The following is a 23,477-nucleotide window of genomic DNA, read 5'->3' as shown; positions in this document are numbered from 1 at the left end:
GATGTGTACCACTATGAACATCTTCCAACACATTAAAAAGTTATTGTAAATTTATAGTTGTATATATCTTAGAGTAAAAAAGTGATATTTCAGTTTAGGGATGTGAATAATCAAAACAAACTAATAACATACTTATCATTTTGAATACTTCTCATTTTTTGACATGAGAATATTTGAAATTTACTTTTTTAGTAATTTTGAAGTGTATAATAGACTTTTATTAAATATATTCAACATACTGTATAATAGATCTCAAAACAATTAGAGGAAAAGGAAAAAAAGAAAAAAGAGAGATAATGGAAAATGTATTCTTCCTGAGACTTTGTGTCTTTGACAATATTATTCCATTGTTTATATGCACCACAATTTCTTTGTTCATTCATCCATTGATGAATACTTAGGTTGATTCCATAACTTTGCTGCAATTAATACAGGAGTTGGGATATTTCCTGGACAAACTGATTTCACATCTTTTGGGTACATACCCAGAAGTGGGAATATTGTATCATAAGTGTTATGGTTTGACTATGAGGTGTGTCCCGAAAGCTCATGTGTGAGACAATGTGAGAAAGTTTAGAGGAGAAATGATTGGGGGGTTATGAGAGATTTAATCCCTGAATTAATCTCCTGGCAAGATTAACTGAGTGGTAATTTAAGGCAGGTGTTGTGTGGCAGGAGGAGCTGGATCAGTGGTATGTATTTTGTATCTGGTGAGTGGAGTCTCATTTTGCTTCTTGATCATCATGTGAGCTGCTTCCTTTTGCAACACTCTTCCTCTATGTCTTTCTCCCTCACTTTGAGCCCTGAGGAATGGAGCCAGCCTCCTCTGAAATTATGAGCCCTCAAATAAACTTGTCCTCCTCTAAAATTGTTCTTGTAAGGACTTTTAGTCACAGCAGTGAAAATGCTGACTAAAATATATGGTAATTCTATTTTTAGTTTTTTTAAGAAAATGCCATACAGTTTTTCATAATAGCTGTACTAATTTCCATTTCCATGATATATAAAGGTCTGATTTTCTCCATATTCTTGCCAACCCATTATCTTTTGTCTTTTCAGTAATTGACATTCTGACAGGCATGAGGTAATATCTTTATTATGGTTTTAATTTTCATTTCCACGATGATAGCAATGTTGAATATTTTTTCATATATATGTTGGCCTTTTGTCTGTCTTTCATTCAGATTCTTTGCCCATTTTTAATTTTGGTTATTTGTTATCTTGTTACGAAGTTGTTTGAATCCCCGTGTATTGTGGATAATTTCTCCAAATCTGTATATTGTCTCTTCACATTGTTAGTTATTTTCTTTGCTCTGTAGAAGCTTTTGAGTTTAATTCCATTTGTAAGTTTTTACATTTATTCCCTAAGATTTGGGAATTTAATAAAAAATAAAAGCTCATTGCTTAAAACAGGAGGCATCAAAATACCAGACCTTAAACTATACTACAGAGCAATAGTAACAAAACAGCATGGTATTGGTACCAAAATAGACATGTAGAATGATGGTACAAAATAGAAGACACATAGACAAACCCACATAAATAAGGTTATATCATACTAGACAAAGGCACCAAATTCATACATTGGAGAAAAGATAGCCTCTTCAACAAATGATGCTGGGAAAACTGAAAATCCACGTGCAGCAGAATCAAATTAAATCTCTGTCTCTCATCCTGCACAAAAATCAAGTCAAAGTGGATCAAAGACTTAGACCTTAGAACAGAGACCCTGTGCCTAATAGAAGACAAAGTAAGCCCAAATCTTCATTATGTTGGCTTAGGACCTAACTTTCTGAACAAGACTCCAAACATGCAAGAAATAAAATCAAGAATCAATAAATGGGATGGATTCAAACTAAAGATCTTCTTCTCAGCAAAGGAAACAATAATGTGATGAGAGAGCCTACAGAATGGAAAAAAAATTCTTTACTACATGCACCTCAGATAGAGCACTAATCTCCAGGATATATAAAGAACACAAAAAACCAGAGCATCCAAAATCCAATTAACCTAATCAATAAATGGGCTAAGGAACTGAACAGACACGTCACAGAAAAGAAGTACAAGTGATCCGCAAATATATGGGAAAAAAACTTGGAATGGATCCACCATTTGACCCAGCTATTCCACTCCTCAGTTTATACCCAAAGAACTTAAAATCAGCATACTACAGTGACACAGCCACATCAATGTTTAAAGCAGTTCAATTCACAATAGCTAAACTATGCTCTTCAACAGAAGAATGGATAAAGAAAATGTGGTACATATACACAGTAGAATATTACTCAGTCTTGAAGAAGAATAAAATTATGGCATTTGCCGGTAAATGGATGAAACTAGAGCATATCATGCTAAGTGAAATAAGCCAGTCCCAAAATACCAAAAGCCAAATGTTTTCTCTGATAAGGGGATGCTGATTCATAGTGGGGTGGAAGGATATGGAAGAATGAAGGAACTTTGGTTTGTGTAGAGGAGAGTGAGGGGAGAGTTTGGGCTGTAGAAATGGGAAGGACGGTTGAATGAGACAGATATTATTACCCTATATACATGTATGATTGTACTACTGGAGTGATTCTGCAGCATGTATAGCCAGAAGAATGGGAAGTTGTGCTTCATTTGTGTTCAGTATGTCAAAATGCATTCTACTGTAAAATAAAACAAACAAAAATAATTGCTTAGGTTAATGCCATATAGTTTTCCCCCAATGTCTTCTTTTAGTAGTTTTATATTTTGAGATCCTACATTTAAGTCTTTAATCCATTTTGAATTGATTTTTTAATATGATGTGAGATAAGAGTATAATATTCTTCTACATGTGGATATCCAGGTTTCCTAGCACTGTTTATTGAGGATACTATTCTTTTATCATCGTGTATGCTTTGTACCTTGATGAAAAATCAACCAACCATACATGCATGGGTTCATTTCTGGACTCTCTATTCTGTTTCATTGGTTAATGTGTTTATTTTTTTTTATAGTGAACCATACTAATATTTCCTATGGCTGAGAAACTACACAGTAGTATAGTTTGAAATCAGTAGCTTTGTTCTTTTTTCATCAGGATTGCCTTGGCTATTTGGGTTTTTTGGTTTTATTCTATATAAATTTCATTTCTATTTCAATTCATGTAGAAAATGATATTGAAATTTTGTTAGGTATTGTGTCGGCAAACCTGTAGATCATTTTGTGTACTATGTCTATTCTAATGATATTAACTCTTCCAATTTATGAACACAGGGTATTTTCCTACTTATTTATGTCTTTTTTTTTATTGGTTGTTCACAACATTACAAAGCTCTTGACAAATCATATTTCATACATTAGAATCAAGTGGGTTATGAACTCCCATTTTTACCCCAAATACAGATTGCAGAATCACATCGGTTACACATCACATTTTTACATACTGCCATATTAGTGACTGTTGTATTCTGCTACCTTTCCTATCCTCTACTATCCCCCCCTCCCCTCCTGTCTTCTCTCTCTACCCCATCTACTGTAATTCATTTCCCTCCATGTTTGTTATCCCATTCCCCTCACAACCTCTTATATATAATTTTGTATAACAATGAGGGTCTCCCTCCATTTCCATGTGATTTCCCTTTTTTTCTCCCTTTCCCTCCTGCCTCATGTCTCTGTTTCATGTTAATCTTTTCTTCCTGCTCTTCCTCCCTGTTCTGTTCTTAGTTGCTCTCATTATATCAAAGAAGACATTTGGTATTTGTTTTTTAGGGATTGGTTAGCTTCACTAAGCATAATCTGCTCTAGTGCCATCCATTTCCCTGCAAATTCTATGATTTTGTCATTTTTTAGTGCTGCGTAATACTCCATGGTGTATAAATGCCACATTTTTTTATCCATTCATCTATTGAAGGGCATCTGGGTTGATTCCACAGTCTAGCAATTGTGAATTGTGCTGCTATGAACATCGATGTGGCAGTATCCCTGTAGTGTGCTCTTTTAAGGTTTTCAGGAAATAGTCCGAGAAGGGCAATAGCTGGGTCAAATGGTGGTTCCATTCCCAGCTTTCCCAGGAATCTCCATACTGTTTTCCAAATTGGCCGCACCCATTTGCAGTCCCACCAGCAATGTACAAGAGTACCCTTTTCCCCACATCCTCGCCAGCACTCGTTGTTGTTTGACTTCATCATGGCTGACAATCTTACTGGGGTGAGGTGGTATCTTAGGGTGGTTTTGATTTGCATTTCCTTTACGGCTAGAGATGGTGAGCATCTTTTCATGTACTTGTTGATTGATTGTATGTCCTCCTCTGTGAAGTGTTTGTTCATGTCCTTGGCCCATTTGTTGATTGGGTTGTTTGTTTTCTTATTGTCTAATTTTTTGAGTTCTTTGTATACTCTGGATATTAGGGCTCTATCTGAAGTGTGAGGAGTAAAAATTTGTTCCCATGATGTGGGCTCCCTATTTACCTCTCTTATTGTTTCTCTTTCTGAGAAAAAACTTTTAAGTTTAATTAAGTCCCATTTGTTGATTCTTGTTATTAACTCTTGTGCTATGGGTGTCCTGTTAAGGAATTTTGAGCCCGTCCCCACAATCTGTAGATCGGAGCCAACTTTTTCTTCTATCAGACGGAGAGTCTCTGATTTGATATCTAGCTCCTTTATCCACTTTGAGTTGACTTTTGTGCATGGCGAGAGTAGGGGATTCAGTTTCATTTTGTTGCATATGGATTTCCAGTTTTCCCAACACCATTTGTTGAAGATGCTATCCTTTCTCCATTGCATGTTTTTATCTCCTTTATCAAATATAAGATAGTTGTAGCTTTGTGGATTAATCTCTGCGTCCTCTATTCTGTACCATTGGTCCACCCACCTGTTCTGGTACCAGTACCATGCTGTTTTTATTACTATTGCTCTGTAATATAGTTTGAAATCTGGTATCGCTATACCACCTGATTCACACTTCCTGCTTAGAATTGTTTTTGCTATTCTGGGTCTTTTATTTTTCCATATGAATTTCATGATTGCTTTATCTATTTCTACAAGAAATACCATTGGGATTTTGATTGGCATTGCATTGAACCTATAGAGAACTTTTGGTAATATCGCCATTTTTGTGATGTTAGTTCTGCCTATCCATGAACAGGGTATATTTTTCCATCTTCTAAGATCCTCTTCTATTTCTTTCTTTAGGGTTCTGTAGTTTTCATTGTATAGGTCTTTCACCTCTTTTGTTAGGTTGATTCCCAAGTATTTTATTTATTTTTTTTTTTGAGGATATTGTGAATGGAGTGTTTTTCCTCATTTGTTTCAGAAGTTTTGTCGCTGATATACAGAAATGCCTTTGATTTATGTGTGTTGATTTTATATCCTGCCACTTTGCTGAATTCATTTATTAGTTCTAGTAGTTTTTTTGTAGACCCTTTTGGGTCTTCTAGGTATAGAATCATGTCATCTGCAAATAGTGATAATTTAAGTTCTTCTTTTCCAATTTTTATGCCTTTAATTTCTTTCGTCTGTCTAATTGCTCTGGCCAGTGTTTCGAGAACTATATTGAATAGAAGTGGTGATAGAGGGCATCCCTGTCTTGTTCCGGATTTTAGAGGGAATGCCTTCAACTTTTGTCCATTCAGAATGATGCTAGCCTGAGGCTTAGCATAGATAGCTTTTACAATGTTTCAATTTCATTGATTTCCGCTCTGATTTTAACTAATTCTTGCCTTCTGCTACATTTGCTATTGTTTTGCTCTTCCTTTTCTAGGGCTTTAAGATGAAGTGTGAGCTCATTTATTTGTTGGTTTTTCCTTTTTTTGAAGAATGACCTCCAAGTGATGAATTTCCCTCTTAAAACTGCTTTCATTGTGTCCCATAGATTCCGATATGTTGTGTCTGTATTTTCATTTATCTCTAAGAATTTTTTGATTTCCTCCTTTATGTCTTCTGTAACCCATTGATCATTCAGTAACATATTGTTCATTGTCCATGTGATGTAGGATTTTTCCTTCCTTCTTTTATCATTGATTTCCTGTTTCATTCCATTATGATCTGATAAAGTGCATGGTATTATCTCCACCACTTTATATTTACTGAGGGTTGCCCTATGGCATAATATATGGTCTATTTTTGAGAAGGATCCATGTGCTGCTGAGAAAAAAAGTATATCCACTTGATGATGGTTGATATATTCTATATATGTCAGTTAAGTCTAGGTTATTGATTGTGATATTGAGGTCAATAGTTTCTTTATTCAACTTTTGTTTGGAGGATCTGTCCAATGGTGAGAGAGGTGTGTTGAAGTCTCCCATGATTATTGTGTTGTGGTCTATTTGATTCTTGAACTTGAGGAGAGTTTGTTTTATGAACGTCACAGCGCCATTATTTGGTGCATAAATGTTGATAATTGTTATGTCTTGTTGGTGAATGGTTCCTTTTAACAGTATATAATGTCCTTCCTTATCCCTTTTGATTAACTTAGTCTTGAAGTCGATTTTATTCGATATGAGAATAGCCACCCCTGCTTGCTTACAAGGAGCATGTGCGTGGTATATTTTTTCCCAACCTTTTACCTTGAGCCTGTGTATGTCTTTTCCAATCAGATGTGTCTCCTGGAGGCAGCATATTGTTGGTTTGTTTTTTTAATCCATGTTACCAGCCTATGTCGCTTTATTGGAGAGTTTAAGCCATTAACGTTTAGAGTTACTAATGATATATGGTTTGTACTTCCTGCCATGTTTGATTATTTATCTCTTTTTTTTTCCCTAATTTAGTTTGTTTCTCCATGATTAGCTTTCCCCCGTCCTCTGTCTTTACCGAGGCACTTCCTGCTGATGGTTTTGGTTATTGTTTTCCATTTCTTCCTCGTGTAGAGTTTTGCTCAAGACGCTTTGCAATGCTGGTTTTCTGGCTACAAATTCTTTTAGCTTTTGTTTATCATGAAAGATTTTTATTTCGATGTCGTATCTGAAGCTTAATTTTGCTGGATACAGAATTCTTGGTTGGCATCCATTGTCTTTCAGTGTTTGAAATACGTTGTTCCAGGATCTTCTCGCTTTCAGCGTCTGTGATGAAAAATCCGTTGTCAACCTTATTGGTTTACCACTGAATGTAATCTGCCTCCTTTCTATTGTAGCTTTTAATATTTTCTCTTTGTTCTGTATATTGGATAGCTTCATAACAATGTGTCTTGGCGTTGGTCTACTGTGATTTTGTGTGCTAGGTGTCCTGTATGCATCTACAATTTGTATATCTGTTTCCTTTTTTATTTCTGGAAAGTTTTCTGTAATTATTTCCTTCAGCAGGTTACTCATTCCCTTGGCATGAATCTCTGTGCCTTCCTCTATCCCGATGACTCGTAAGTTTGGTTTTTTTAAATTATCCCAAATCTCTTGGATGTTTTTCTCGTGATTTTTTACTAGTTTATCTGAGTTGGCTAGACTCTTTTCAAGATAATATATTTTGTTTTCAATATCTGATGTTCTGGCTTCTACTTGCTCCACTCTGTTAGTGATACTCTCGATTGAGTTTTTAATTTGGTTTATCGTTTCCTTCATTTCTAGAATTATTGTTTGATTTTTTTTTATAATCTCTATCTCCTGATAAAGATGCTTAACTTCTTCTTTTATCTGTTTATGTAATTCATTTCCAATGTGCTCTTTAAGGTTTCTTTCCATCTGTCTAAGGTGTTCCTTGAGTTCTTTATATGGCCATTTTTCTGATGACTCCAGGTCCTCCTGAATATTTAGGCTGTCTTTCATTGTTTGTACTCCTTTTCTTCCTTGCTTTTTTATGCTCATGATACTTCTTGTTCTGTTTGACTGCTGAGTTACTGTTTACTCTTATAAATTTATTTGATGCTTGGGAGGAGAGGTATTAGAAGGGAAGGGAAGAAGTGACTAAAGAGAGTGAGTGTAGGCAGGTGGAATTCAAGAGAGGGGGAATAAGAAAATTGAAAAGAAATGAAAAGACAAAAGAAAAAAAAGTGAAAAGAAAGAGAAAAAACGAAAAAATAAAAATTTAAAACAAACAAAAAAATTATAATGATAATAAAAAAATGGAAATTGAAGTTTAAAAATAATAATAATAATAATAATAGAATAAAAAGAATTAAAAAAAATTGAAACCATTAATAAGAAAGTTAAAGAACAACAACAACATCAACTACAAAAAGTGAGAATAAAAAAAAATACTAATATTAATCATTACAAAAAAAGAATAATAATAATAATAAATGCAGTCATAGAGCTCGATTAACTTCTCTTCCAGTAGGTGGAGCTATGCCCACTGGACCAGGCTTCTCCTCGTGATAGGTGGGAACCAATCACTGTGCTTCAGCTCTTCTTCCCAGTCTGTGCGAGTCTCCAGTCCTGAGTGCCTAGGGCCTTCTCTTGTGGTTCCTCAATCCAGGCCCCACTCACCTGTGACGCTTACCACATTACTGGCTACACGCCGGGTCTGCTGCTCCTGGGAGCCCTGTTTTCACGTATGCCTGGGCACACCCTTTCTGTTTGCCTCCCTCGGACCCTAAGTTTGTAGGGCTTGGGGCTGAGGACCCCCAGCAAATTTGTTTGCCCTCAGGTAGCAACTCCCCTGGTAGCTGGTGCAAGGGACCTCTGTTGTCAGCCCTGGTGGGAGCGATAGCCGAGGGTTCTGTGCCGCTAGTCCCACGTCACTCCTGATTCCCTGGGTCTGGCTATGGTGCTCAGTTGGCTTTTACCTCTGTGAGATCAGGTGGGCCGACTAGTTATTTCAGCAGGATCGTTAGTGCTGAGTCACGAGAAGCAGGCGATCTGGGGCTTAAATGCAGCAGATTCGTGCTCAGTGTGTGTTTTCTGAGGGGCCCAAAGTGTACGCCCTAGCTCCACGTCAGCTCAGCATTGCCTAGTGATCCTGAGCAAATAGGCTTTAGATAATTTACAGCTCCCTATGCCCGCGCAGTTGAAGAGGTCAGAGACTTGATCTTTCCATGCCTGCCACCATGTTAGACCTCCTCAATGATATTCATGTTACCCTTACAGTTTCCTGGCATAAGCAAGATCTTGGGGTTATACGAACTGCTGCTTCTGTTTCCAGTCCAGTTTTCTAGAACTGAAACCCTGCTGCTGTCGCCTCCACCTCTGGTCTGCGCTCTTGGGTGCCGCGCTTGTCCGCGACCTTAGCAGCGCCGCCGCGGAGGGCCCAAGCAGCTGCCGCCGCGCCTCTCCAACCCTGTCCTCCGGAGCACGGGTCCCCTCGCAGGGGGATGCCGAACGACCCCAGAGCAGTCTCTGCCCCAAGGTGCAGCAGGGAACAGGCGACCGAGGCACTTGAGGCCGTGGTCCAGCCTTCGGAGGACAGGGCTCGGCACGCAGCCCAGTTCCAGTCTCTAGATGCGGCAGCTGGACCGTGTAGACAGGGCCATCAAGACAGCATGCAGAAAGCACATGGCGGCTCCCGCGGAGTGGATTTTCGGCCCTGAAACTACAGCCCCGCCAACAATTCCAATCCACTAACTCTCCCTGTATAGACAATATTCAAAAAAAAAAAAAAAAAAAAGGGCGGGGTGTACTGAGCTTTCTTTGCCTCAGGTACTTACAATCCACTGCTGATTACCCATTCAGCTTCTCTGCCGGGAGCAAAGTGAAAGAGGAAGCAGATGGGCGCAAAGCGCCCGCAGCTCAGAGCAGGAAAGCGTCCGGGAGCCAAGCGTCTCTTTTTCAATCTCTTTGTTTTTTCTGCTGCTTCGCCGGGTGGTCCACTACAGATTAATGGTGAAAGGAGCTCTAACAAGCTGGGCGAAGTCTCGATTAAAGCCGCTGTTCTGAGCACCAGGCTCAGCACTTCAGCAACCCCCTTACACAGCGGCCATCTTCCCTATTTATGTCTTTTTTATGAAGTTTTTATAGCTTTCAGTATGTAGGACTTTTATATCCTTGGTTAAATTTATTCCTAAATATTATATTTTTATGATTGCTCTTTTGAATTCTTTTTTAATAGTCATGTATGAAAACATTACTGATTTTCTGTTGTTTTTGTATCCTGAAATTATTGCATTTGTTTATTAATTCTAACAGTTTTTTGGTGGCATCTTTAGGGTTTTCTACATATAAGATCACCTTATCAGCAGACAGTAACAATTTCACTTCCTTATTTTCCACTTCTATTGTTTTTTATTTCTTTCTTCCTTTCACCCAGTTGTCCTGGGAAGACTTTCAATGCTCTGAAAAATAGAAGTTGCAAGACTGGCAAACCAGTTTTGTGGCTTTCATTTTCCATTATTGAGTATAATGTCAGCTATTGGCATATAGTATGTGAACTTTATTGCCCTAACACTATTTTTAATAGAAGTGGTGATATCAAGCATTTTGATTTAATTACCAACTCTAGTGAGAGCGCTTTTAATGTTTCACCATCATTGTTCCTGTAGGCTTTATGTTGATAATCTATTAGTTTAAGAAACTTCTCCTTTTACTCTTAGTTTGCTAAGAGATTTAGAAATTTTTAGCCATGAATGAGTATTAAATTTTACAAATGTTCTCTTTCATATCTGCTAAATTGATAGTGATCTTCCAAACTCCTTTAAAAGGATAAAAGAGCATTGATTGATAATATTTTTCATGTTAATCCAATTTCAAATTTCTAGAATAAACACTGATTATTTTTGTATACTATTTTTCTTTCTTTGCTGATGAGTTTGTTTAAATTTTAATTTTCATATCTATCTTCTCAAGATGGATGATCTTTAATTTTCATTTCTTATAATGTCCTTGCCAGGTTTTTGTGCAAGATAATCCTCACCCCATATAATGAATAAGAAGTTAGTTTATTCTTTTCTATCCCTTGTGGAGTTTCTGCAAGATTATTTATTTTTGAATTTTTGGAAAGTTTCATCAGTGAAGAAATTAACCTCCATCAATGGATATTTCATTGTGGGCAGTTTTTGTCCTTTATTAATTCAGCTTCTTTTTTAGTATTTATTTTTTAGTTCTCGGCAGACACAACATCTTTGTTTGTATGTGGTGCTGAGGATCGAACCCGGGCTGCACGCATGCCAGGCGAGCGCGCTACCGCTTGAGCCACATCCCCAGCCCTTAATTCAGCTTCCTTATTTAGGATAACTTGGAACTTAAAAAATCTTATTGATTGGGGTTTGGTTATTTTAATACTTAAATAATTTTGTCATTTAGTGTAAATTTTCAAATTGGTGGCATATTAGAGGGCTGGGGCCTTCTGGAAAACTTAGGCAGTGTAGAGGTCCCCCCTTTAAACCCCAAGTCTTGCAATTGAGTCAGAAAGATTCAGACCTGTCACTCAGCATAACAGCATAACAGGTGTATTAGAAAGTGTAGGAAAGGGGAATGGGGATCTCTCTCAAAGGAGACAGTGGATCCTCAGAGAGGAGAGGGCCAGTACATCTCTCTTGCACTTCAATTTTATTGGGAGACCCAGGACAGTTCCAGAGATCCCCACCCAGATCCACCTCCTGACTTTTGAAAGTAGGATGATGTCATTCAAGTCCCCACTGCCATGACAAATCCAGGTCACTTTGGCACATGCTGACAGCCTCTAATTGGAGCCTGTTCTTACAGATTGTATGTTTAGGAAAAACCTGTCCTTATCTCTCTGAGTTCTGGTATCTGGTCTGTGTAAGAGTCACAAAAATCTTCTACTTCAGGGTAATTTGTGTTTCTCTTATCAGCATTTCAGCATTTTGTTGCCAATTTTTTTCTGCAGATAACAGGTAGATTACTAAGAATGTAACATATTTTGTCCACATAAGCCAGGCAGGGCTGAAAGTAATTGCTTTATAAAAGTAAAAGCATGTGGAGGTCAGCACAGCAGTCTCCTTTTACAGAATTACCCCCGTAACCTCCTGTTCCCACTACTCTCATCTCTCTGTTCCCTGTCAGAAAAAGTTGTTCAAAATATCTTTCTATGATCCTTTTAATATTTGAAAGAGTAGTGATTCCTTGTTTTTCACTCCTGATGTCCATAGATTCCTTGTTCTCTTTATTTTAAATCAGTTTTACTAGTGATTTATATATATTTATAAAAAGTAATTTATAATGTTTTATTTTTTTCTGTTGAACACGTGTTTTCTGTTTTATTCATTTCTGGTTTGTCATTAAGTTTATGTTTCCTTTTTAAACTTCTTTAGATGGTTACTTCAATTACTACCTTTCAGACTTTTTATCCTGGTATTGAAACCAGAGTTTGAGATGAGACTAGATTCTCTGCTTCATCAATTTATTTCTGAGTCTTGTCTTGCAAATTTAAAGAATATAATCCACTAATAATATGAAAGGCAATAGTGAGTGGAGTAGGATTATTTGAGTGAAAAAGAGAGAGAGAGCACTCCTGCAAGTCAAAAGGGGAACCGATGGCAACTTTTCCACCTAAATGTGATAGTCTAGGGGCTTATACAGTTTTTGGTTATGAGCATTAACCAAAAAAGTATCAAGGATATTGGTCAAAATCTACATTAAACAGACACTTTAAAAAGTATCAAGGGCCAGGTGCCATGGTGCATACCTATAATTCCAGTGGCCCTAGAGCCTGAGGCAGGAGAATTGCTAGTTCCAAGCCAGTCTCAGTAAAAAGCAAGGTACCAAGAAACTCAGTGAGACCCTGCCTCTAAATAAAATACAAAATGGGGCTGAATGTGTGGCTCAGTGGTGGAGTGTCCCTGAGTTCAATCCTCAGTATCATGGCTACGGGTACTTGAATCTTTCCTGTGATTCCCATCTGGATTTACCCCACCTTCCATTTTCCCACCACTCTAGGACTAAGGACTTGTTGGAATGTTTCCATTGGTTAGACTCACGTGTGATCTTTACATTTCAAAAAGGGTTGTAATCAGGGCCCTTTAATGTTTCTGCTGGTTAGCTTCACAGTGTAGTCTTTGCTTTTGAACAAGACCTTAATTGGGGCCCATTACTCTGACTGCTTGAACACTTTAGATCTATCTATTTTATCTTATTCATTTCCCTCTCTGAAGAAGTTTCTCTATTATTAGAGAAAAGGGGCAGTGACCACTCTTTCTACTTCAAATTGAAAAGTGGCATTCAAAGGGGATAGCAGTCGAATTCCTTACACAGAGAACTGTCTAATCCCCCCCACACACACACACACACACAAAAAGGAGAGTTTGTTTTTGGATTCCATGTGTAAGGCCATTTGGAGCTTGAGTATCTCACACATCAGGGCAAGCCAGAGGTCCATGGTGGTGGCTGGCAGGTGACTGGATGTAGTATACACAGGGAACAGATCATGTTAAGAAAATAAACAAGATAATGAAGCATTATATTCTTTAAATAATTAGAACAAATATTAGCCAGTTTCTGAAAAACTATGAAGACAGTATCTCATTAAACCTTAGGGTGAAGTCTAACATGTCACCGATTTGTCAGTGGGGACTATTTTAAAGGTCAGAAATGTTATCAGAGTTGTTAGAAACACAAACATAACATTTAGTTTCTATACGGACTGAAGTATCATCTTGAATTATAGTTAAGATATCTAATGCCATCTGATTTTTGTAGAAGCTCTGCCAGAGTTACATCTTTTGGAGGCATAAATATTGGGCCTAAATAATAATGTTAATGAAGAATATTAAGCTTACCTCTATAGGAGATCAGGAAGATTTGTAGATTTCCAATTGACTTAGAACAAATTTGTGACTCTGGCAGAGCATTTTATGATAGTTATCAGGCACTCTTATTTAAGAACCTTCCCTTTATAACTTTTCAGTTTTATTTACTTTTTGAGAAAACGGACACACATGTAAACCTTAAGTTACATTACAAAGAGCCATTGTCTTCCTTCTAAATGTTCCTGTAGGATTGTACTTTTGTTATACTCTTGTGCCTGATGTTGAAGATCACGTTGTTTCTTTTTTTTTTTTAAAGACCTTGTTCTATCTATTGTTACAAGCCAGCTGAGATTTGTCACGGTCACTCTTGGAACTTGAGAGAAGCATCTTGGCTACTTTAACTTTCCTTTCACACTCATGGCATTTGCTAGGATGGATCAAGGTGTCACTGAATACAAGTGGTTTCCTTTGGAGGAATGAAGGACACTTCCTTCTCTAATGGCCTTCCTTTTTGTAGAATATGATTGGTTGGCTTCCTGTTCTCTAGGGTTCAATTGATCCCCCAGATTGGAAGGTCAGGTGACTTATTGAAATTGCAAGGTCCTTAGTGAAGTTCCATTGTTCCATGAGTCTTTGCTGACCATAAGCCCTCATGAAGGACAAGAGCCAAAATCTTGGCTGTTTTTCCTTACCCTTTTACTTCCTTGACTTTGTTCTCCAAGGTTTGGTTTTAAACATCCAATAAGCCAGTTTCACCAGTCTTCAAATGGGAGTAATGGGTTTTAACTTTAATGTATATAATTTTACTGTTACCCCTGTTGTATATTTAGGGTCAGTATCAGTACTAGAAATTAGCATTATATCCCATACGTCCTGTGAGAAACTGATGTGACTCCATTTTTGAGAAACCAGCTCTACCTCAGAGCAAAGCCTGTCCAAGGAAGGGGGCATGACCCTTGTCCTTGGAAAAACCCACAGTACCACATAAAAATAAAGACATTTTAAAAAAAGACACTGTATTCATTTAAAAAACAAAACAAAACAATGGACATTGCACTTTAAACATTTTATGGAAACCAATGCTTTGATTTTCTGACCACCTAAAAAATATGTGGGTTAGTAATTTCAAAGAAAATTTTATTCTTACCAAATGAAGTTTACCATTTTTGTTAAAGTTTTACTTAAGTCACATGAACTGAAAGGCATTCAAATCCATTTTTTAAAATTTATGAGTACTCATTTCTCTATATTCCAATTTTGGTACCATACACATGATATATGGACACAAGCATAGAACATACAATACACAGGTATGCACACATATACATAAAAACAGGGCACAAAGATATTATTTACCAGGTATTAGATATCCACAGGTAGGAGACAAAACAGCTAAAGATGTTTTATTACATGCTCCTAGTAGTTTTAATCCTTTAGTAATTAAAATAGAGTCTATAAAATAGAGTCCTGAGACATAGGACAGACATGTAACAATTGAAAATGTTAAGCAGAGAGTCGGTCAGCAATGATGGAAACTGAAATCAAAGGTTCATGTGGCCACTTCTCTTCCCTGGGGGTCAGATGCACTCCCTGCATCAACAATATTTACTTCCTCCTTAGGACTCTATAAAAGGAAATCTTTCTTTTGCTAATTTGAGAGTTTAACCCTTGAAAAATTGGCCTCTGAATAAAGACAGTAGGAAAAAGAGGGGTAAAGACACCTCTAAAAACAAGACTGACTAGAAAAATAATATATTAATTTAGGCATGCAGAACCAAAGGTGAATTTATCAGAAAAATTGATATAAAAAGATAAATAACCCCCCAAAAGAAAAGAAACAGTTGTAATTACCCTAGTAAAGCAGCGCTTGGAACATATTTATTAGAGCAGAGTATACTTTTGGATCAGATCAGAGTCAGTTCAGTGTGAGAGCCCATGAATCTTTGGGGAAAAGATTTTTAAAGAAAAAGAAACTTGTACATATGGAATATTTCCATTTTTCTTCCCCATGGCCATGCAAAGAGAAGAGAAAACTCGATAGGAATTAGGGTGTCTCCTGATATTCCTGGGCCTGTCTCATCGGCTTCCTAAAGTTGAGTCCCTGCTTCATTGTCCCCAAATGTACAAGAAAGTGACCTCATAAGTGTCCTTAAAGGTTTGGGACCTGGAGCAGCTGGCCTTTCTAGATACATTTCCCCTTTGTCTCCCCATTTTTATGACTTACTGAGAGAGTAGAACCCCAGAGTATAAGAACATACACCGTGGTTTGAATTTAAAAGTGACACTTTTTACCCCCTTTGATCTCAAATGGTTTGGACAATTGCTCATGTAAGTCTAGCTGTAAGGTGGTATTATAGCTTATGCTTTCCTCTAGGGCCATCTCTCCCCATCCTCCAACCTGTATTTGGGCCCAGCTTGAGTACGGAAAAAAATATTAGGTATTTCTTTCCCAGGGTCAGAGAGTCAAAGGAATCCCAGTGTATAAGGGTTTGTGCCAGAAGGAGTATCATCCATCTGAAAGACAAAGGGGAAGAAGGGACCCTTGGTTTCACTCTATTGTCTGAACCAGATTAACAGACCCCTCAATCCCCTGTGGACCTCTGAGCCATTCGTGGCCACTTTGTAAGGCCTGCCTAGAACTCTTGAGCTCGTCAGATTAGTCATCCTTTACCAATGCATCACTCAAAGACCCCTCACTCAAAGTTTCCTTTATCTCCTATAATCCTCAAAATGTTAGCAACTGCATATTGAGGTCTGACTAGGATTTGGACAGGTTGGATTAGACACTCTTGCCAATGCATGCCCCTAAATCCCTTTTATTTGTGTCACTTCCCTTTTAAATGGAGAAACCCTAATTTTTTCTGTACAGTGTTTACCCCCAATTATGGAAGCACAGTAGGCAGGGTTGAACATCCCAGAGGAGACAGGCCAATAGCTTTCTTGACTATTATGCTAAGGGAGAGATATGTTCCTCAAGGCCATATGCTCTAGAGAAGTTTTAGCCTGTCCTGATGTCTGTACTTGCCATGATACTCATAATTAGGGCCATTAAAGACCTGTTCTATTGGTTGTAAAAGAAATGAATTTTATGGAGCCAGGGTTGATGTCCCCATTGTAACAGGGCCAAAATTTAATACGTGGAGGAGAGAAGGAGTAGAAAATAATTGACTGTTATCCTTATTTAACCTAGTAGTAGAAGGGAAATGAACAAAATGTCTCAGAGCAATTAAAATAAAGAGATCCCCAGGGCTTTTTCCTAGGGAAACTGGAAGGATAAGGAACCAAGGGACCCACTATTCTTCCCAAGAGGAAAAGATTACCTTTCCCTTTAACCTGATAAAGTATAAACAGGCAAAACTAAAGGTTAATGGGATAGACTGAGACTAGGCTCCATGGTTCCTGGGGGATGTTGCTGCAAGGTAACAGGGTAAGAGAAAGGGGCAACTCATTCAATCACTGGTAGATTGATGGATAGGGCTCTGTCTTGGAGTCAATGGATCACACTGAGAAGCTACCTCAGCCTGTGATCCAGGGAACTATCTGAGTGAGGCCCTCACTCCTCCATCAGGTGGGAAGTCATAAAAGGAGATTAAAGTGAAGACAGAGTTTTCATGTACAATCCATTGATTTTTTTCAGGCATCTTCAGTGTTCAGACTGGGGAGTAGCTCTAACCAGAGGCTTAGGATGTTTCTGAGAGAGATATGTTTATCAATTGAATGAATTGTTGTGAAAGGAGACAAGAGCTATATCAGACCACCTTTCTCTCTCTGCAAAAGGCAGAGAGGGATGGATTAGTCTTATTCTAGCAAAATCTTTCCCTCCTGAGTCTTGAGTCTGACAGCTGCACTATTGGCTTTTAACTGGCTGACAGGATTCTGGTGTTTTTGACAGATAAAGAATGTATAATATGGAGTATAGAACTCTTGGGAGGAAAGCAAAGTGATAGAGCATTAGTCAGTTTCACTCACCTTTCCAAAGTATCCCTGCTTTGGGCACCAAAAGATAAAGCTGAAGTTTGAGATTCAACTAGATTCTTTGTTTCACCAATTTCTTCCTTTCTTCTTCTCTTGCCAATTTCAGGAATAAAATTCATGGACAATAATGTAAGACAAGAATAAACAGAGTAGGATTTATTTAAGTGGAGAAAAGGGTACTTCCACAAGGTGAGAGCAGAACTGAGGGGCAAGTTTTCCACCTAGGGGCCTGTATATTTTGGGGATATGAAAATTGACCAACATCTATGATAAACAGGCACTGAAAAGTATCAAGGATATTGGCTGTGTCCTTTAGCCTTTGAGTTTAAATTCTTCCTGTGACTTCCATTCTCCCACCTCTGTGGGACAAAGGGGTTAGCTGGAATGTTTTCACTGGTTAGCATCTGGATGTGGTTTTAGCATTTGTACATAACCCTAATTGGAGCCCATTACCGTGATTGCTTGACCATTTTCCTACCTATTCTATCTTATTCAGTATGTTTAATGCTATAATTTTCTTTTCCAAAACAGAGCATTGACTTCAGTCTGGAAAAAGAGGTTTGACCTATTGTCCTTATAATTTTAGTTTAATTCTGTAGTTGTCATAAAACATTCCTTGAGTTATTTCAATTACTTAAAATTAATGTGACTTTTTCAAGAATCTAACATATCATCAGCCATGGTAAGTGTTCTAAAAGCAATGGAAAAAATGGGTATTCTGTCACTGTAAATGTAGTGTTTTATACATGTCAATTAGGTCACAATACCTTTATTTTGTTTTTATGTGGTACCAGGGATCAACCCAGTGCCACTCTACCACTGAGCCACAACCCCAGCTCCAGGTCATTTGTTTTTATTATTCAGATGGCCTTTATCTTTGCTGATGTGTATTTTATCCTGCCATTTTGTGAAATATATTTGTGGTGTGTATTTATTCATTTCTGCTTTTAGTTCTATCAAATTTTACTATGGTGCAATTTATTTCACATGTTTTGAAATTTATAATTGTTACATCTTCTTGGTATTTTGACCCTTTTACCATTATGTCATGTTGCTTTTTAACTATAAAAATGTTTTTAGCTTCTTTATTTTTTAAAGTCCAATACAACTTTGTTTTGTAAAGTTCGTGTTTATGTTGCATGTATTTTTACCTTCTTTTGCTTTCAGTCTCCTCCTCCTCCTCCTTCTTCTACAGGTGTTTTAGTCTGGTCTGTAAATTTTTGTCTTTTAATCAGAGCATTTAAACCTATTACAGTTTATATAATTACCAGTATATTTGTATGTATATTTATTGTCTAAGCACTTTATGTTTGTTCTACCTTTACATATTCCTTTTTAATCTTACTTTTTCATATTTATTTTTAGTAGTAGTTAGACACAATACCTTTATTTTATTTATTTATTTTTTTATGTGGTGCTGAGGATCAAACCCAGGGCCTCACATATGCTAGGTGAGTGCTCTAACCACTGACCACAACCCCAGCCCCTTATGTATTATTTCAATTTCACATATTGTGTACACTCTCTTGATATTTTTATTTTGTACTTTTATTCTTTTTCTATTTTTAACACTAGAGATTACAAAATGATTCCTTAAATTTATAGAATTTATCATAAATGAATACTATTGTAGAACAAGACCTGCCCATGGAGCTGAAGTGGTCAAGGTGGTTCCTCAGCTACCAGTTCTGCAGTCTCTCAGGACAAAATTTAAGGGAATCACACACAGAAGCAAGTAGGACTTTATCAGAAAGATGTAGAAAGAACACATACATTCGGGACAGACTGCATAGGTCACCTCAAGGACCTCAATGGGTCTTAGAAGGATAAGGTTTTTATAAAGACTGAACTTAGAAGTACTCCCCCTCTTAAATTAAAAGATGTGTCATGGGGAGCCACCTCGGAAAAAACTCTAAGTCCAAATTCAAACAAAAGAGAGCTTTATTTACCTGGCCAGGGAGTGTGTCTCCCTAACCCCCGTAGACACTGATACTCTATGGGAGAAGAGCAGTTTCCTAGCCTTAAATTCCTTGGGAATTTAAGTTCAAAAACCATAGGAAAGGGTCTTTTCTCAGTGCTATGCAAGCAAGCAAGTTACAGAAATTTTAAAAAGCAGTTAGCTTAACTGCATCTCAGGTCCAAACAAGTGTTAGACAACCGTATCCTGAGTTTCAGCTGAGTGGGGGTAATAATTTATTTCAAAGTCCTGTAGACCCATAAATGTATTAAAACCCAGGATGTCGCCCACCATGACCACCACCATATCCTGAGTTGGGTACATTCTGTTGGGTGCATTCTGTACATTACAAAGTACATAAAAGCAATTTTTATAAGAAGACAGCTTTCGTTTGTATTTCTCAGAGATGTGTCATGCAGTTCCCTCTTTCACAGGAGCAGTAACAGAAAAACTAAGATGGAGTCTAGAACAGTTAAGATGGAGTCCCTACGGCTTCAGTATTTTTGTTCATATAGCCACAGTGACTCCATTCCACTATCCCAGTACTAGTAACTTATTTGATGCTTACAGTTATCTCATTTACTCATCATTTTACTACTGATATGTATAAGCCTTATGTCTACATGATCACGCTAATACAATTGTTCACAACTATATTTATTTAATCTTGTCTATATCTATATTAACCTATCAGCCCATATTTATCTATAACTATACTGGTATACTTACTTATCACCTTTCACTCTTCTATATCATGATTTTATTACTATTACTTAGGCTTACTCCTGATGAACTTATCTACACACTTATGTCTTACTGTTGCTTATCTATGTTATCTTTCCTTATTCCTATAATCTACAACCTATGTCTATAACTTATTGATTATATTGATCAGTTCACACCACAACAGATGCAGATGCTTGCCCCAGAAGTTCCTGTTCGTTTTGACATAATAAAGAAGGCTGCCAGGGCTCAGAAGCAATTAAAACCTGAAAAATTCATAGAAGTGAAAATCTGTTTGGAACCTGTGAAACTTTACTTTTTGTCCTAATGCATTTTCCCCCCTTTCTCAAAGCTCTTTTCCTCTCAGAGGTTTTGGAGATACAACTTTGAAACAATGCTGTTTCTATCTTCCCCCAAAGCTGGCATTAAATAAATCCCATCTTCCTACTAATTTGACTTTGAATATCTCCAGAGCAGAGAGCATTATAGCTTAGCTTCCTTTATCCCGAGGCTTGTATTACAGCTATCTGGTAACAATTTCTTTTATTCTTGCCTGCTTTGATAAAGTTCTTTATTTTCAGTCATGTGATCAATAATCATTTAGATAGAACCTTTATATATACACACACATATATATTAGTACATATATACATATATATATATATATATACACATATGTATATTTGTGCTCTTATCTTGACAAATTCTTCTTTTATTTGGGGGGGGTGGTTCCGGAATTTAAAATTTTTTCTGCTAATGGGGATTGAACCCAAGAACCCTCTACTGCTGAGCTATATCCCCAATCCTTTTTATTTGGAGACCGTAAGTTTCTCAGTTTGGCCTTGAACATGTGATCCTCCTGCCTCAGGCTCTCAAGCCACTGGGATTATTCACATGCACTACATGCTTAGTCTGTTTTCATTTTTAAAAGATATTTTTGTTTCTTATAGAAATCAGTTTGCAAATTTTCACTTTCAGCATTTTAGATAGTTTGTACCACTCTCCTAAAGTTTCCATCATTTCTGTTGAAGTGTTACAGGGCTGGGGTCCTGCCAGGTGGAGCTGGGGCACATTGCAGTCTTTGGATGACAGCTCTTGTGAATCCACTAGAAAGAATTCAATAAAGCACAAAGTAGTGAGTAAAACGTTTACTAGAGGGAGTGAAAGAAGAGGATAACTTACAACTTAGGAATTTCACTGACCTTCTCAAAGAGAGAACAGTGTAGTGCTCAGAGTCAGAGATTTTAAGGAAGTTGAATCCCTTGTTCTTGCTTCAATTTTCATGTCCCCTTAATTGGTGTATATCCTTTTGGATAAACCTCAGCAAACTTTCTTTGTAAGGATCTCTGCATTCTGGTTCACCAGATGATTGGGCAGTTGTAACACAGTTTTGGTGACTTTGTTACAGAGATAATGATGACATGGTCTGAATTGTAGAGTCCCTTGAGGGTTCTAGTTAACTATAGCTGGCAGAACTCTTGACATACCAGACCCCACTTTTCTGAATCTTGTCTGTTGTGATTAGGAGGTACCCAGGATTTTAAACACTAGTTCCCTCAAGGGACTATGGTTATCTACACCTTGGAGAAAGTTGAACAATCCAGCTCTTATTTCCAAATGCTTGGATGCTTAGATATGACTCCCTGCAGTATCAGTTTTACAACTACTGGATTTTTCTTGGTGCATAGGCCTGTTGCCTGTCCCTCGTTGTCCTTTTCTCCTACCCACCTGTTCATAGCTAACTATCCTACATAATAGAAATGTGTCTTTTATTCCGTGGTTGGTTTTGATACAGCTGGCTACCAGTTATCTTGATGAATCCTGCTTCCTCAAATGTTTAAAATCAGAGAAGCATTCTGAGGCAAGCGTAGAGTAGAAGGTAAGAAGCTTTATTAAAGGTTAGTGAAACAGACTTCTCTTGGGTGGAAGAAGGGGACCCAAAGGCAGAATCCATGAAATAAGGAAGTCCTGTCCTTTTTATACATCTAAAGTTTCCTTTGTTCTCCTGCATTCTTCTCCATTATTTTGTTCAATTTCCCCCACCCTGCATAGTGACCAGGGATGTCTGTGGGATGGTCAGGGTGTTGAGCAGGTGGGCTGAAAGGATCAAGGTGGAGTGCTGGGCAGGAAGGAAGCAGTAGCCCAGGGTACATTGATTAGTAGCTCTTTGTCTGCTCAGGAGTTGCTTATTAGCAACATTTTGGGGAGGGGTAGTATCAAAGGGCTCTGGAGACATGAACATTCCAATCTCCCAGGTGTGGTTTCCAACTTTAGACCAAAATCAGCGTCCATTTTCTCTATCTGACCAGATCACCAATCCACACTAACTGCCTATCTTTAATTCTGGCTTCAATTTTAATATCAACTCTATTTTTGATATTCAAAGTTTTATTATGATGTGCCTAACTGGGTTTATTTTGTTGTTACATGGCCTCCTGTTGAAGTCACACAGCTTCCTGGATCTGTAATTGATGTCTCATCCAACATCTACCCTCATACTGCTTTCACTCTATCCTCTTTTGCTCCCTCATGACTTCAATTGCAAGTACATTAAAAGTTTGTATCATATTCCATATGGTTTCTATGCTCAACTTGTTTATTTTTAGCTTGTGCTTGAGTTTCCATCTTTTCTGACCTATCTCCCAGATCACAACATCTCTCTTGAATTGAATTATGTCTCCTGTTAAACCTGTTAATTTAGTCATCACATTTTTCTCTTTGGAACTTCCATTTGAAATTCTGTGTCTTGTCATTTAGTTTCTTGAACACATTAGTAACCACATTTATTTTTTTAAAAAATATTTTTAGTGTAGATGGACACATACCTTTATTTATTTATCTTTATGTGGTGCTGAGGATTGAACCCAGTGCCTCACCCATGCTAGGCGAGTGCTCTACCACTGAGCCACAACCCCCAGCCCTAATAACCATATTTATTTTAAAGTCAATGGCAGATCACTTCAATATTTGGATCAGTTGTGTATCTGGTTTTATTATGTTTTGGGGTGGGGCAGGGGAGACCCTGCTTCTTGCTATTTTTATCTCTCAGAAAGAATTCTCCCATCCCTGCTGGTTATATCAACCCCTTGAGAGCCTAAGCTGACTTGGAGCTCATTTGCAATGTTTTCTTTTCCTTCACTATTGGGATTAAGCCCTTTTAGATTCAAACTGAAAGGCTAAAGTGTTTCACAGAGCTCTTTTCCTAAATAAGCCCAGAAGTCCAATTTTTATATCTCTAATACCTTGAGATTGTCAAAACTTCCCTGTACTTATTAGTTACTTTTGGCTCTTCTTG

This window comes from Spermophilus citellus (assembly GCF_964194105.1).
Source record: "Spermophilus citellus genome assembly, chromosome: 1".
NCBI lineage: Eukaryota > Metazoa > Chordata > Mammalia > Rodentia > Sciuridae > Spermophilus > Spermophilus citellus.
This window is presented reverse-complemented; position numbering follows the sequence as displayed.